Source organism: Accipiter gentilis, chromosome 27 (genome assembly GCF_929443795.1).
Source record: "Accipiter gentilis chromosome 27, bAccGen1.1, whole genome shotgun sequence".
NCBI classification, from domain to species: Eukaryota; Metazoa; Chordata; class Aves; order Accipitriformes; family Accipitridae; genus Astur; species Astur gentilis.
The window spans coordinates 967116-985076 of record NC_064906.1 but is presented as its reverse complement, the minus strand read 5'-3'; the positions used below and the strand labels follow the sequence as shown (position 1 = coordinate 985076).

Below are 17961 nucleotides of genomic sequence, written 5' to 3'. Positions count from 1 at the left end.
TTTTCCTAAGCCATCTCTGATAGTCTCAGCTGTCACAAGGAAAAAACCTTGGGACAGTAAACAAGAATTTGACATTGGTCTGGATCCGCAGAGAGCACTCAAAAAAAGATCAGGAGCCAAAGACAGTATTTTGAATTATTCTCGCTGTTAACCATTTCAGAGCTAATGAAAAAAGCAGCAGGCGTGAACATAATGTGAACATCTGCCCGACGGCTGAGAGATTTACCTCACAGCTCAGATGGACAGGGAGCTCAGATGGACAGGGCTTGGAGTGCCACCTTCTTTTCCCTCCTGACCCAGGTTAAATATTGACTGGACTGAGCTTAAGGCCATTTGTTATTCGCGAGCCAAGGTCATTATTAATGCAACAGCTCATAGGGTCCAAAATGTGCTAGGCACTTTACAGAGATGTAGGGCAAGCCAGGCCTCAATCCCACAGAGCTGGTATGTCAATGTCAATTTTAGACACAGCGACCAAACCTGCCACTCCTCCCTCTCCCTCCTTCCCTCCTGTACCTGTTTCCCTGGGCCATGTTGCCTCTCTGGTCACTTGGAAAATCAGAACATGCATTTAGCTTTAGGAAACTAAAATTTGCCTCAGCATCTGAGTTTTGAAAACACCAAGACCCAGGTATTTTTGCAGAAGGGATGGGGATTAATAGCTCACTCTGGGATTGGTCACCTTTGGTTGCACAGTGAGTAGAAATTCCCTTCGGCCACATCAAGGACTATAAACAGGTATCTGGAATCAGCTCTCCCTAGATCTAGCAATGGCGTCTTCAGGTAAAGGCTACTGCACATTGTAGCAAAGGGGGTGGGGAAATGGCGACCTCCATCACTTATAAATGTCATTAAATTGTCTTTATTTGAAAGAAGAAATATTGCAATAATATAAATATTGTTTTTAAAAGCAGCATGATACAGACTAGTTCCAACTTGTCTGTGAGACACTGGAAGAATCAGCACTTTCAGAAAACAGGCTTTTCCTTCTCACATATTCTGTCTCTTTTAGTTAATTCAGTGGAAATGACAGTTCAGGGTGAACCAGCAAAAAGTTATTTAGTCTAGATCAAAGGTTAAATTTTCAGCTCCCCTCTCTAATCATAAATAAAGTTTTGAAAACATGTTTTGGAAATGGTATTTTGTAAAATGTATTTCAAGGTGGCCTTTTAGGGTAGGCAGTATTACAAGAGCCAACGTGACACACATTGTGTAGAAGAGGGAAAGAAAGAGCTCATGTATAAGGGATTTAAGTAAGCTTATCAAAACTGCTCTTGTTGAGTTGCATTTTTCTCCAGCTGAATTCCTGCTCAGTAGCAGTTTACCAACTGGGTCCTCCTCAAATTAAATCTGCAGTTTTCTCTGCAAGGAAAGGGAAAAAATAATAAATCAAAACTAATGAGGTATTCTTTATACTATTGATGTCTTCATTTTTTCTTCCTATGTCACTGTTAGATTTGAAAGGAGAAAACAACGACTGATATTGAATGTGAAAAATGAAAACTGCCCACCCAGTGAAAAGAAGGGAAAGAAGAAATCAGGAGGGTGAGTTAGCAATTCCCTAAGCATATACAATATCTGTAATTTTCAAACTTGACAATTGAGCTGAGACAGAGAGGGGAAGTGGACTGACTAGGAGAGCATTTGCTCTTTTGCAAAAAGACTTGCAAGAGAAGTACATCAGTCATTTTGTCCAGGTTGTGTGTAACACATGCACATCTCAACACAGGTGCAGAATGGCAGTGACAGGAGGGAGGAGTGTTCTCACCTGCTTTTCCTCTCCTGCTTGCTCTGCCTTCCCTGCACAGAGAAAATTGACACAGGCCTTCCTTTCTCCAAGAGAAGATGTTAGCTCAAAATCCAGTCAATTAAAACACTTTCCTTATCCTTCTCTAGATGCATCCACTAACACCTGTGCTATTTATATTTTTTTTTTCAGATTTTAAAGTTGTATTATCCTGTTTCTTTTTTAATTCCTTCTTTTGTTGCTGTGTTATGCTTTTCTCTCTCTCTTTCCCCAACCCCTCCCTTAGGTCCCTCCCCCCAGGATAACAGAGTGACTAGACTTAGCAAATATTGAAACAGACAACATACAGATTGCTTTCAAATGCACAAGAAAACAAACCAGGAGAGAAGAGAAAAAAATTGATAGGTTTCTCTTCTCCCTATTTAATCGTAGGTGTTATTATAACAATAGAGGTAAAATATTTTCTGATAGAGGTGTGATTTTTAAATTGATAATGTCTGTAAGTTCAGAGAGTGGTTGAGAAGTTGGAACTCATCAGCTTCTGTGTGCTGGAGCACTGGCACATTAGGCAGAATGAAGAGTGCAAGGGTGCTGCACTGAGCTCTGCTCACCCATGTCATCACATATGATTAAGATCACACGTAGCCTTCTTGCAGTTCTGTAGGAAGATATATCTAGAGTTTGACTGTCACTAGACTGTACAGAATTTAGTGGGCCTTTTTGTTGCACTCATCTTACCTCTTTATTTTTCTTGTCTGGCTGCTTCTGATTGTTATCCAGAGAGCCATTCCAATGTCTAAGAAATTAATTGATGCTATAGTCTTGCTAGGGTTTGTTTTCATCTGCTACACTTAACTGATAATTTGTCTGAAGGCGGTTCTTCAGATACAGGAATTTGAATAAAATTAACAGTGAAACCAGAATATTTTCTTGCAAGTAAACATTTGTAGTGAACAGACATTGAATATGATGTGTAGCATTCCACACAGTTACCAAATTTGTCTTTATCGCAGGCATGTATATCTAAGAGTCTTGTCCTTACTTCAGAGATGCTGCATACTCATAGCTCTGCCTTCAGTGGGGGGTGCAGGACACCACCTCTCCACAAACCACCAACTTGCAGAAAGATAACTTACATTGAATCCATCTCCTCTACAAGACCAAGTATGTAAATGTATTTCCTCGTAACCAGAAAGCTTGCATTATCTCTTGTTTTAGGATGTTTGAATGCTCTCCCTGTGCACCTATCTCAACAATTAGTTCACACGCTGTTAACAGTCATCATCTCTTTTGCCTGAGATATATCTCTGTGTGGGCACTAGAGACATTGTTATACATAAGACATAAGAACTGAAACATCAACCTGTATTTTTGATGAGGACGTGCAGAAGGTGTGGATTTGGGTCTAAGTCCAAGAACAAATAGAATTTATGAGTAGTTTGGGTGAAAGAAAACTCTTTTCCTTGCACTTTCAGGTATTTTCTTTCAGGACTTAAAGAATCACTGGCTGGAGCCATCAAAAATTCTTCCTTTATATGACAGACTAGAACTAGAAGCAAAACCTCTGTTACCAGACTGACTCATCTGGCTTCCCTAAACAAGAACAATATGTATCTTTATAGCCCCTCTCACTTTATATTGGGTGGATCCTGTAACTGAGTTGTTAAGACCATGTGTATTGCCTCAATATCTTGCAGACTTTCCAGGAGACTCAGACAATCAGTGCAAAAATACACTCTGATCTAGGGCCTCCCCTGGCTTTCAGCTTCAGGAAAATACTTGACTGAGGTTTAAAAAGCAAGCATTCCTTTGTATTAATTCATTATAAGTTGTGGGCAGCAGCATGTATTCTTCTGGTAGCCATTATGGATCTCAGCACCTTTTACAAGGATAAGATATTATACATTACAGCATAGAAAGAAAGGACAGTGTAGAAGCTAGTGACAAGAGACGACCCTTCCCTCAGTGAAAAACTGTTATCAGTCAATTTTTTATTTTCTGGGTAACACTCAAGACACCAATTAACTACTTGTCTTTCCCTTATTAGTAATATCTACACTGTGCTATACAGGAAAAGTGTCTTAGTCAAAATTAACAAGGCACAAAGCACTAGTTGGATAGCAATTAGCAGACAGTGTCATTGCCATATCTTGCTAATAAGATGAAACAATAGAGAAGAAAATGTATTCTGTGTGTCTAATGGATGCTGTAGATCAAATAACATCTCAGAGATTTCTGAAGTAGTGTAAACAGAATGACTCCCTGTTGTGATAAGTCATCTTGGATCAATGGTGGAACTAGAATAATTGCTGGCACGTAACTGATGTGGAGAAGGGAAAAATACAACATACTGAATTTTATGTTATCAGATGAACAGCTTCATTTGAGTCTGCAAGAGTGTTTGACCAACTCTGTACTAGGCAGGAGACAGACACTATTGGGCTGGTTTGTTTTTGCAGACAGATGTCTACAGTTCCACCCTTTCTCCCTCTTGTTGCCCAACGTCAGCCCAAGATCAACATGATTCAAAAGCAGGTTTCACTTATCTGACATCCACATGTGCTCCTTTAGGGGACAGAGGCTTAGATAAATCGTCTGGGTTTTAAGGTCATCTCTGTAACAGGATTAAAAATATTAACTGGCTCATAAATTTGTTTTACCAGAGTAGCATTGCCCGACTGAGCCTGTATCATTTTTATTGCTAGCTACAGTTATGTTTATTGACAGACAAGGATTATAAAATGATGACACAAAGCAGTAGTTATTCTGGGTTCCAGCAGGAACAATAAATTCTCTGCCTCCACTTCTGGAAATGTTTCAAGGCTTTTTCTTCATGAATAGTTACTCTATAATGCCACAGTGTTTTCTTGACTAACATTACTCATTTAGTTCACCTGTGTTGCTCCAATCAGTAGAACAGAGATGCAGAAGAAAGTGGCATAATACTATCAAATTTACAAAGCCCTAAATAGACAGAAATTATTTTTTTCTGTAAATCTTAGTTGCCAACATCAAAAGCAGAGTTTCATCTTTTTAGGGATATTTCTAAACACAAAAAACCCAAACCACCAAAAAGGCAAACAAGAAAACTTGATAAACTTGAAGAGCTTCAATTAGAGAAAAAGAAATAAAGAACATCTACACTTCTAAATACACAATAAAATGACACAAAATCTAGAGCCTCTTGGCCTTTACAAATGAAAATTAATATATCTAAGAATAAGAAGAATCTTTTTTAACAGTGTCACACTATTGCCACTGTCTGTCCCCCTAACTTCTAACTCCTTTTCTGCCTTATACTACTATTGTTTTTTCCCCATTTCATGTATGCAAAGCACTTCTATAGCAATTGCATGTGCCTTTATCAAATTTCCACTAGCTGATTTTAGAACAATATTCCACTTTCTGGAAATACTTCCAAATTTAAAAGCATCCTCATCATTTCATCATCCTGATCATTGATCAGCAAAGGATTGAATAGAACTGGGCTCAGAAACACCCCATTTTACATGTCCTTCCAGATTTGACAACAAATCATTGATAGTTTCTCTTTGATTTTGTTTTCTCAACCAGCTGTGAGCTTTCTCTGTGGTGATTTAATCATATGCCTTAATTTGCTTAAGAGAATGCTATGTAGGATTCTCAAGAGCCTTACTGAAGTCAAGATATATCACATCTACTGCTTCCCCCTTATTCACTTATCCTGTCAAAGAAAGAAATTAGATTGGTTTGATACAATTTCTCCTTGACAAATTCACATTCACTAGACTATTATACCCTTGAGGTGCTTATAAATTGATTGATTGATCCTCCACCACACAGCTTCAGTTCTAGGAAAATCACTTCACCAGCATCTACTCTGATGTGCAGCTAATTGGGCTCAGTTCTGTGATTTCAAATCTACTTCTGCTGGTTTGGTATTGTCTTCCCAAAGAGGCCTCCTAACTACCTTGACCATGTGTTCTTTTAGTCCCAAAGCTAACCAGGTTATATGAGCTTTACCTGCCATACTCAAGAGCACGAGACCTATGAACGCTATCCATGCTCGTAAAAAGACCATGCGCCCTCTGACCTCTTTCTACTATACTGTCAAACATAAAATCACTACATGTTGATGAGAGTGACTGACCATTTCTGGGGTGCATGCTGCTGGGGTGCATGCTGCTAGGGTGCATGCTGCTAGGGTGCATGAGCAATAATTTTTTGCCATTTATGCAGAAAGATTCCAGCTGAAGAGCAGAACTCAGTAGATAGAATTATTGGTAAGCAGTGTTTGTAATTTATGTAAATGAAGCTGCCCAGAACTGTCTTGTCTCCTTTTTTTCCTACAAAGGGAGCAGAAAGTTTCAGTTTTCTAAGCCATTTGACCCTGAGGCTTACATTTGGAAATACATGCTAATAGACACTACATAATTATTATTTTAATTAGAAAAGCTGCAAAAATATTCCACTGAGTCTCTTAATTCAGATAGTGCAACTGCTACATAAGGCTTAGTCCTACAATGGTTTCAGCACAGTTATACTGAGCACAGTTGGCTTTTTGCTCAAAACAAGCTCAATATTTTGGCATGGCATCCTCACAATGTAGAATTAGGTTACTGAAAGGGTGTTTGAACCCAAGCTGACCACAAGTAAATACTCCACTATTACATACTGCAAATTTGACTCTTACACTGACGACTTATGAGTAAAGGATTTTGTTAAAAATGTTAATATGCATAGAGACCTAATTTTATAGTTCTTACTTGGGCAAAACTTCTGCTGCAGCTAAGGAAGGATAGCCCAACCTCAGTGTGAGGTGATCTAGCTTCAGACACAGTCCTGTCCTCATTCTTGTTTGATCTTGGTCCTCTGTTAGGCTCTGCCATTGCAAAACTTATGCACAGAAATTCACTGGGATCACTCCTACCAGTAACTAAGATTTTTAGGATCCCAGTACCTCACTTTCCTATTTGTGAAACAGAAATAAATGTTACTTTCCTACATCAATATTTGAAGAGCTGAGACACATTTTTAGGGGCCAGAGATATACCAAAATAATAGACAATCTGTTTCAAAGATAATGCAAAACACTGAATAGGTCATTATAGAATAATTTGATTCGAAGAAACATTAACACAGAGCAAAATGACTGAATTAATAGTATAATTTTGCTATTTCTTTTCTCTTCTTTCTTTGTTTGCAAAAATATAACAGATAACATTTGCAGAATGATAACATTTTTTTGTATTCCATCATCTACCAGTGCAAGTATACCCATTCACTTTATTTTAATAGCAGTTAAATTACTCTGACTCCTCATATACTTCTGTGAAAAAAGATGTCTGCCTTAAGATTTACATGCCCCCTCTTCAACTCATCACTAAGGGCATGTTTGTGTTTTGCAAAGGGATACAGCATGATGCCCGAGGTAAGTTTCATCCCAGCTTGTATGTCCACACAGTACTATACAGAGCCCTGCTACTAACCTTAAGTGGAAGCAATGGAAGTTCTAAAACATGGCACTGTAGCTGCACCAGTAAAGCCTTGCCTCTCAGCAACTCAACTGGGAACTGGGCTGGGATGGGGCCAGGCTGCTTTCTGCTCTTCTTTTCCATGCAGACCTACTCCAAGAACAGTCCCATCACTGCTTTTATGTTCCTGCCACAGGTCTTTCAGCAAGATATGGAAGCTAAGATTATACAACAGGAAAACAAGCAGATCCTCAAATGTTCCGTAAAAATTTAAGAGCTTCATAAAACCAGGGAAATAAGGTCAAAGATGCATTTCAACTTAATTACTTTGAGTACTTAAAAAACTTTAAAAAATTAATTTGAATATGAGACTTGGACTGTATCTTAGTTCTCTGCCATAGTTTTATCTACCTAAGAAACAGCAACAACATGAGCTTTCTTCGTGACTCTAAGTGTAGCTGGCTGAAAACATTGTTCCCAGGGATGTGTGTGCCCCTCCTGACACTGCCAAGGCTACTTGTGAATAAGAATCACATTTGCTTCTGTTACATCAGAAAACAATTAGTCTTCATTGTTTACCAACTAGGAGTAATCAAAAGCAGCAGGGAAATAAACTGTATTTTCAGTTACCTATGAAGATATTATAAAAAACAAAATGCAAACTAAAGCTGAGGATAGCTCCTAGACTGCCTCTTATATGAAAATGAAGATTTAGGTATTTTACAAACAGATTATTTTTTTCACATTTCACTAACACATATTTGATGGTGTAAACTCCAGATGTATGGCAAAGTGATCCAGAATACCTTATCTGCTCTGGAAACAGTTAAGGTCGGAGCAGATACATTAAGAGCTGCTTCATTTGTTTAGGTTTGATTTGCAAGGGTGATTTTAGCAATACCAATGGGGAAATGTGGCTCCTTTTTACTGGAGTGGAGGAGAAAAGTATTGCTATGAGTAGCCAGGAGTGCACTTGTAAGGTACTGACACACTGCTCACCACTGTGATTACAGGGATAGATAATTATCTAGGTTTAAACAGGGTGCAGAAACTAAAAGGTTGAACTGCTGACTCTATATTAAACTGAGGGCTAGAAGCAATGAAGGATGCATAAGTCCACAAATTAGGCACTGCTCTGCACAAAACAGAAAACGCCCAGTTCACTGAGCAGAAATTAAAATCCAGCTGGTACTGAGCAGGTACCTGCTTTCAGCTAGTTAGCAAGAAAGACTAAACTTCAGGCTCTGTGCCAAACCATCCCAGGGAATGAAGGCTCTTCCATGTGGTGGGGACCCAGAGCCTGCTACCTCGGGTGAGAACCTGAGTTTTCCTCCTGAGAAGACACAGTGAGGTGTTCCCCCCATGCACCTTTTCTGCAATAGCATGTGCTTAGAGGCCTGCCAAACCTGGGGGAAGATGAGAGAGATGAGAGGGAGAGGAGAGTAGATGGAAAACAGCATTTCAAAAGAAAGCAAGAGCACTTCTGATTTCTGTGGGGCCCAGTCCTGCCTCAGAGATGTAGTGACCACTCTGAGGAATTAGACTGTCCCCTGATTAGCTTTTGGATATCAGTGGAAAATGAGTAAGAGCCCAAAAAGCCCAGCGAGTTTAGATTCTGCTGGCTAGATTCTGAGTGGGTTTAAAAAAAAAACCACAAAACAAAACAAAACCAAAATCATAATTTCAGATTTATATACCTAAACGCTGCAAATGCAACTGTAGTTTCTGGAGAACTTTCTCAGGTCCAACATCACATGATTCACACTGTACTTCCAGACTACAAGCCCCTCACTACAGCAGTCCACTACAGTCCCCTGCGCTGTAACCCACGTGAGGTTTCTTCTCCTGCGTGTGGCACATGTTTGCCACAGGGATTCTATATCAGTTTAACTCAGTCATAAATTTCTTCAGCAGAGAACATTCAGCTACAGACTGACTTTCCAAAAAAAAAAATATCACAGACTCGGAAAGGTAAATCTCCTATCAATTTTTAGCTGTAAGCTCACCATAGCAGAATATCATTTAGAAAAAAATCCCAAACTTGCTGACAGTCAAATAAAAAATGATGCAGTTTTTAGTAAATACCAGCAGGACAACAGACTGCCTTTCTTACATTCAAATCCCAGGCTAGTGTTATGCACATTGTTAAAACTTCTTTCTATGTGTAAATTTTTCTATAGAATTTATACTGGAGTATCTAAGCCTTGTACAGCTGCTCCCCCACTACTCTGTGATTATCTGAAAAGCCAGCTGAAAGCTCGGTTTTAGGCTTCTCCTTCTTCATGCGGTATTACTTTACTGTAGTTATTTGATGAAATGCTGTGTGTGACAAAGAGACATGTTTCAGAACATAAACAGAAATACCCTTATTCAAAGCCTAAGGCCTGTTATTAAACTGCTCAGCAATGGTTGTGATCTCTGTCACTGTTGCTCCCAGGGGTGCCAGAATGGTGCAGAGCTCCCTGGGCACATTGCAGGATTTGAAACGGGGTACAAAGCCATAAAAAATAGGAGAGAACACACTGGTAGCTAGAGTGTTTTTTTCAGGTGAGTTAGAGAGGGGATAGGTGAAGAGACGGGCAGCAGACAGCTGTGCAGCAGCAGTCCTTTTCAAAAAGGTAGACTGTGCAGGGATGCAGTGGTCCTCCACTGAGGCACCCTGGGCTGAGACACTGGGATAGAACGTTACTATATGCTAATGTGGATAACCCATATGCTAATCATAACATAGTAGATCTGTCCAGCAGACTCAGGCAGGAGCCTGAGTCTAAGGGAGCCAACATGGTGAAAAACTAAGAAAAGGGGGAAAACTATGAGAAGCTTTAGAAATAATTAGGTCTGTAGATGAAGCCAGCACCAGGTCCTGTTCTGCTGCCAAAGCATAACTGTACCAGGAAGTTTTGTGCTGTTTACCTTACATACTGCATAACTAATTTTCTTCTAGGTGACTACTTAAGGAGTTGAAAAAAAAAATATTTTTTAGGAAAGGTGGTCTTCAAATAAAGTGAAGCATAACTACTCAACAGGCTGGGAGTGCTTTGGGAAAGTCTGTTTGGGCAGATGGCTGCTTAACAAGAATGGTCTCTTGACCAGGTTTCTCAGACTGCATTCCAGGTGCCTGCGTGTAAGGAAGCAGATCACATGCACTGTTTCAAATGCGTATTGATTTGTCAGTGGGGAGAGAGAAAATTCTGTCTTTGATAAAGAATTTGATTTGATGATCATTTACAGACCACAACACATGAAGCCTTGACACTGCTTCTTCACCCTAATTACTTTGTGAGCCATCTGGTGCACCTGCTGTTGCAGCGAGGCAGGAATAACAGTTTTACACCCTCCCTCCCTTTTCTTTTCCTTTTTCTCACACTGAGATGGATCTTTTAAGCGAACATCCACCTGACATGGCCAGACAGTGCAGATGTAGACGCAGGTGCAAACTCGGTCAACCATGCCTCCAGATGGCTCTCACTTCTTAAGACAGCCAAAGTAATAACCCCAGATAAAGGGCCTCCCAGAAAGACTATCCTGCAGGAAAACACTAGGTCAGAGATGGAGTTTATGAGGATCCCGAAGAGGGAATCAGTTTTGAATCTGTGGTGAAAACAGGACTGGTCAAGCCCCCTTGAAATTTGGATGAAATGACAGATTGATAATAGAGCAATAGGGAAAATGGTTAAAATGCAATAGTCTCTCCTAAAGGCTGATTACATAAGCATAAATGCCAGTAGCTAGGTGCCAAGATGAAAGCCATAGCTTCCTTTTCCCCTGCTGAGTAATATGCTCTGCAACTGAGAAAGCCAAGAGACAAAAGCAATAGGATATTTTATAGTCTGGTTTCTTTTAAACATCAGAGGAATCACACTTCCAATGGCTGAACTCCAAACAAACAAACAAGCAAGCAAAATGAAACAATTGTGCCCTCCCTCAACCTCTCCCTTTAGTATCTTTAATTAATGGCCCACAAAGTGTGAAAGTTCAAAGGAATGAGTTTCAGGCTTGGGAACAGCTGCCTCACTAAACAAGTTCATTTGGGCAGAAGAAGCTCAAAGTAGTCCAGAGGCCACCCCTGCTTCCACAGTTGAATGAACTTCTCCTTGTTAACCTGAATGCGCTATAGGGGAAAGGCATCAGAAAGAAAACCATCTTTTTTAGCCAGCTATTCCAACATACCTTCTTCAGGACTATCACAGATCACTTGAGGCTTTTCTGGCCTCAAGGGACAGCATTAAAAAGTGCCCTCCTCTCAGGTTATCATCCCAGCAGCCATGCTGCCTAAATGAGTGCTTCGCTGAGCAGAATTAATTGTTGCTTTCTACCTGTATTTTCTTGAGAGAGAATTTCTGATAGAGTGACTGGCAGATGTTGTGCTACTTGGGACAGAGGGTCCAAAAAATCAGCATGCAAAAGTGATGGGAGGTATGAATCCACAGGGGGACTCCCTTGGCCCTGCCATTCTGATAGTGACACACAAATGCCTTTGGGGTTGGCCAAGGAGCAGAGTCAGCCCTGCTCCAAGCCCTCTGAAAAGTGAGAAGGAAATGGAGGGTGGGGGAACTTCACAGAAGCAAATCTTAGTGAGAGATGGGGTTGCAATACACACAAGTCATGCCAAGCTCCCCAGTTTTAGTCCTCAATGACTCTGAAAATGGCTCAGGCATATGTCTCCTCTGACAGGTATTCTCTGAATTCTCCTGCCTGGAGGGGTCCTTGAAGCCTGAGGTCTCAGTGCCAGCAGCCCAAAGACTTCCATCACCATGAAGGCAATGAGATCCCAAAGTTGGCTCATAATTCCTGACATACCCTAGAAAATCAAATCAATTCCAGATTTCTCATGTGTCTGACCAACATCCTTCATCCAGCTTGCATTCTTTCTCAGTGGCTTACTCCCGTTCTTCTGGAGCACAAAAAGATAGTTTTGACTTTCTGAAGGCCATTTCCTGCCTCTCCTCTCCTCTCCTCTCCTCTCCTCTCCTCTCCTCTCCTCTCCTCTCCTCTCCTCTCCTCAGTGGGGTCAGGCCCATGCACAAAGCAATCACAAGCAAAGAGAAAGGCAAGATCAGGCTGGAAGAGTTGTGCCTTGACCCTTTGTATGAAGGTGTCTGTCACTGCCATAAATACCACTTTGCTGACACAGTTGAGAAACCTTGAAAATTATTACTTCTAGAACTTAGAACTGAGAGTTTTGTCCTTGGACCAGTACCACCTGCACAAACCCACAACACTGAGACATCTCCCTACCACAAGAGCTTTAAATGCTGTGTATTAGGCAGCAGATGGAGATGGGGAGTGTAAGGAGGCGGTAAGACCTTCCCCACCAGCCTGATAGATGCTGTTCTTAGCTAACCTAACTGTTGCCAAGTTTTTGTAGGTATGTTGAAAAAGGAGAGTTTTACTGAGGTTTTGAAAGATGATATGAAAAAGGATAATGCAAACAAGAAAAGAACCATAATCTGGATTGTCATGCTTTTTCAAAAATTCTTTTGAACACAGCACGCAGGGACAGCAAAGCTACCTAAGTCCTGTACTCTGTGTTGTGTTGTGAGAACAAACCTTTTCCCAGAAGCCCTGGTTTATTTATTGCCCATTCAGTGTGATGGCCATATGTAGAGCTAAACCTTTGCTAGTCTTCCTGGAAACTAAGCCAGCCAAACCACTGAAGAGATATATTTAGGATGGAGGCGTTGTAGGGGACAGCTGGAGCATATCTCTTATACTTCTTTACTGTGGCGCTATTTAGGCTTGTCACTGGGCACAGAGTGAAAGAGCTGGTACTCATATTTTAATGAATGACAGCCAAGCAAATTCAAGTGATGAAGTTGTGATCAACTCTTCCACAGTAAACCAAGAATTTGGCTAAACCTGTATTTGATTTGGCCTAAAAATACATTGTCCTATTAACAACCTCACCAAAAGGCAGCCTTAAAACTGGAACAAATTGTTTTTCTGAAATCAGGGCTTTCAGTGAGTGCTTTGATTTGGATGTAAATTCCAAGGACAGTGCCTATGAGTTTTTGATACTAAAGATTCACTGGGCAATTTCTGAATTCACTGAGAGGTAATTATCACCAATACTGGGATTTGCATGACAAGACTGTGCTATGTAGGATGACTTTGTTTTACAATGTTGTCTCTTTTCTGGGCTCACCATGATCTACAGTACGTGTATATTGGTTCTCATCCTGCATTCTGAGCAGCCTGCATTGGCAGCAACACAAATTTTATATCACTCATTAGTAATACAAATCAAGCATTCCAACATTCATTAATGGTTAATCTGAGGCTCGTGACCAAGAAAAGGGAAAATCAGGATCCTCCTTTCAGGACAATGGGATGAGTCTTGCAGCAACTTGTCTCTAACTCCAACTTTTTTCTTCCCTTTTTTTTGCAGCTGAATTTCCATTTGGAAAAGCAAAGTGACAGGACTAAGTGAGAGCCTTTGCAATACACAGCAGTATGCAAGAAGCAGAAGACCTTACAGCCTGGCTAAAACAGCCCCACTCCATAAGAGGGTAGTGTAAGAAATGAGAACTGAAAAATATTCAGAAATTATTTTCAGTAGCATTGAAGTTACAGTTTCCGTAGAGGCAAGGTTCCCAGTGGTTTCGGGTAGCTGGGGGGACAAGCTCTCTGCTGAGCGAAGTTTCAGGGATTGCACTGAAGTCTGAAGGATTACTGCATACAGGAATTTGTCCTTTGGCTCTCCACTTGCACTCAATTTTCTGTCTAAACCCATGATTTAATTTGGGTGAATCCTGATTTATACCACTATGAATAAAAGGGAGCTGAGGCCATCAGTAGTATAAATAAAGCCTTAGCTCAGTGGCAGTCTTGCTTGAGAACTGCAGGATCAGGCTGTATAGTACTGCTAGCTCTTTGGCATTCGATGAGCAAGTTACCTTTATTTATAACATGGTACAGCAGGACACGTCACTGTGATTGACTTATAACAACTGCAAGGTCAGAAGTTTGATACACTGAGGGAAAAGTGTCCTGGCAATGTATATCTGGAGACTGTGTTGAATCAGGGATATGTAAAAGGTTAAATAGGGTAAGTCTTGAATCTTTGGCTTTTTTTATATCTCAGACTAGCTTTTTAGAAACATCCTTGGAGGATACTAAAGAGTGCCTTCTATAGCAGAATGCTGAATTCACCCTTTTTGCCACCTTCTGTGACCTTTTCACCACCTCCTTACTTGTGCTTTGTAAAACAAGAACCACTAAAACAACCCCATCATCAAATCCACAGCATCCATTCCTTCATTGATTCTTGAGGTGATAATAAGCTCAGCTAGGAACACATTTTAATAACTTTAAAGCTATAATTATAATTTTGGCTTTGCTAGGATTTTTGAAAGATAAACTGTGCAATCCGTTTATAAGCTTGATAAGCAGGAGGACCTAGTGCCCTTTTCTTCTAGTAAATTCCTGGGAAGTCTCATATGCAGAGTGAAATAATCTAAAAGAGCATCAAACAAAACAACAAGGCTTCCAATGAAGCGTAATCTTGCAGTAGGTGGGTGCAATGAATACCTCAGCAGTGAAGGGAAAGAAAGCATTGTATTTTACACAGAAATACAGTCATTTCAGTAAATACTTAGAAAGTGGCGATCTTCCATCAGCAATCCCATCCACACTAACACTTATCCAAGGGCAAAAGGTGAGGGTGAAAAGCTATTCCAGGTATACCTTTGGTACATACCAAGAGGATACATTTTGCAGGACAGCTCCATTTTACACAGCTGGTTAGTTACATGATATGTATCTGCTCATTTGCAAAATTGTATTTTGTAAGCAAAAACAAATGGAGAAAAATACCAGGAAAGACAATGAAAAATGGAAACACAATTTCAAGGATGTCAGAAGCAGGGGCTTTGGGTAAAGTATGAAAGCGGTCCCAAAGACAAGGCTTATGGGGGCCTGATAACTGTTTCCTAGCAACAGGAATACCATTAAGGACGATGCTGAAGTCCAGTTTAATACGTTTATCCAGTGCTCTGAAGGACAAGATGGTAATATCAAATTCCTCAATTTATACAGGGCTACTCAGTCAGGTTCTGTAACAATCTTTACGAGAAGAATTTCTACAGGTCCTGCATATGTACCTATATATACCTGCATATATAAGTTGGTTCTTTTCCAGCAGAACAGGGAAACAATGGTATTTATTGGAATACCTGCTTTGGGTTATTTAATTAGACACAAGACTGCAAAAGAGTTAAACACAATTATGTGAGAGTAAACTACAATACCTCCTGCTTTTATTTCTGCAATATTAAGACTGCTAAGCTCACAAAAAATCTGTTATCGTATTTACAACTGACTATCATGAAAGTTAGTTCATGGCACAACTTTAATATAGTTGAATAATTATTTTTAGCTTAGTTGTGAAACTGCTTTCACAGTTATCCCATTTTATCATACTTCTCCTAGTAATGCCAGCCTAGACTAAAACTGTAGTTCTCTGTTAGAATGTTTTTCATGTTAGAGAGAGATCAATATATAGCTACAAAAACTATAGATTGAACACTGTAGTCCATATTTTATTAGAAATTTGTTTTAAAGGTCTGAGCAAACTTTCCACAGAATAACAATCAAAAGGAGAGGTTAACACCACGTAAACTTTTGGGAAGGAAATTGATAACTTGATTAAAAACATTGCATCATTCAGTAAAACTCCTTAGAGTCCTTATTGCTCAACAGCAATATTTTTGTATACATTGAAGTGACTAAGACCAAAGCCAAAATTGAATCAAAATGTTGGAAAGCATGGAGAAAATTATTCCAAAGCCAAGCATTGAAAAAAGTTAGTTGCTGCATATCATCATGCTTATGTCAGTGCAGTGTTACTCTACTAAGCTTCAAATGTAGATCATTAATGATCATCATAGCCTGGGTAGTCTCCCAAGCCAACCCTCAGAGGACTGCCATCTGATTTCCACAGCAGATGAACTTTGAAATTGATTCTTCACATGGGACAGGATGGGACACAACAAAATAAAATAGGATTTGGTAACTTTTTTTACGCTATTCTTTTGCTGCTCAGGCTAAGGTTCTAGTTAGTACCTGATATTTGTGGGTTTTCCAGCACTGTTTCAGGGGGCTGATTCCCTTCAGTATGTGGCAGATCCCTAGACCCAAACAACAGTTTCTAAGCTCCTTTCTTTCCACAGCCCAAAAAACCTGCAATACAAATAGGCTCTAAGACCCACAGCCATCCTCTGGGAAATTTTCAAAGTAACCTTAGGTAGAGAACTGGTTTGCCATCTCTCATTTCCCATTTGGAGCATGATGTTATGTTAGCCAACAGAGGCAGAAGACTCGACAGCAGTACTGTTAGGATAGAACTGGCAAATTTTCAGGGTTCTCTCATTAAAGCAAGACAACCAGCATTTTTGCTGCTTTCCCTCCGTTTCCCTCAATGTGAATTATTGGTTGAGTCCAACCCCTTTTTAAGACAGGGGTCTCCCGAGGGGCTGGAAGACCAATACATCCCTATCCCATCCTGTTTGATAGGACACCTCCGGAACAGCCTGCAGAAATGCCTGTGGGCAGGCTCTTTAGGTGGGCCTGCTGGGGGATTAAGCTGCCTAATGGCATACTATACAGCTGAGCAGCTGGGAGTGCTTGAGCCATCAATTCAGGTGACTCATATGAAAAGTACCTACATTTTCACAAGTCATGGAGATCAGTCATGTCACTTTGGGGGGTTTCTGTGAGGAATGGAATGAGACAAAGCTGGCAGCCGTAACAGAAACAGGATTTCCACCTAATTTGGTAGGCTGAAAATCCTGCAACTGTCTTTGCTTCTGAAAATGTCTCCATGCTCTCTCTGTATGCCTCTCTGTGGAATTCTGACTACAAGCCAGTTTACATCACTTAAAGGATGGGACAGGCACCTTTACATAAAGCAAGGCAGCGGACAGTTGCTTCCAGACTACATCATTTCTCGAGGTGAAAGTGTAGTTTTAAGAAATAAGTTGTTTTATCTTTTACCCTTCTTGAAGAAGTTCCAGGTTTTGCCCGAAATAAACAGATGACTTCTTTTAAAGGAAAGTTGAGGTACAATTAAGATACACAGGAAGAAATATTCAAGCAGTGAAATCACTTTGCTACTTTGAACCTGTCTGCAAAATACCTTTGCATACTACCTCTATAACCTTCCCACAATAAACAAAACCCCTATCCAAACACACTCCTATGTAAAGCTTTAGGCACTTCAAGTTTTTAGTGAAATTCTTGGGACACTCACATGTAGGCTTTACCATCACCCACAATTAAAGGAGACCCAATATCTTTCTGTAGTGAAATAGATTTGATACCTGTTACAGACTCTGCAGCTCCTATTGCTGTTTCTCACCATTTTCACTGTTAAAAAAAGGGCCTGTGCTACCCTTTTATCTCTGCACCTGAGCACTTGCTCACAAAATTGTAGCGTTAATGTAAAATAAAGCAAAGGAAGGAAACAACTGCTGGAGGCCTGAAAAAATAAACCGCATGAAGCGCACACAGGGCTTCACGCTTTTGCTGTTCTAGTTAGGAACCAAGGGAGGTTGTTATGATCTGTTCCTTCTTGTGGCCTGATGTTTGAAAAATGACAATGCTTTCTACCACCGTTAGCTGGCTGCACTCCTTTTTTATGGTAGCAGAGGGAACGGATACTTGGGGGAATCTAAAGGTGTCAGGCTTAAGTCTCTGCTGAGTTGTATTCCTCACAAGACCACAGCAAAGAAATGCCAAGTGAAGAGTTCCTGTTTGACATTT

The 17961-nt window shown here is 40.3% G+C and overlaps 1 long non-coding RNA gene across 1 annotated transcript in view; it reads left to right on the top strand.

Moving 5' to 3' along the window:
- LOC126051270 (uncharacterized) overlaps nt 1–2904 on the top strand; it is a 35167-nt gene extending 32263 nt beyond the window's left edge. The window contains exons 2-3 of the long non-coding RNA XR_007509768.1: nt 1456–1545; nt 2761–2904. This is a non-coding gene — a long non-coding RNA (uncharacterized LOC126051270). The remainder of the gene's footprint in view (nt 1–1455; nt 1546–2760) is intronic.
- The last annotated feature ends 15057 nt before the right edge of the window (nt 2905–17961 follow it).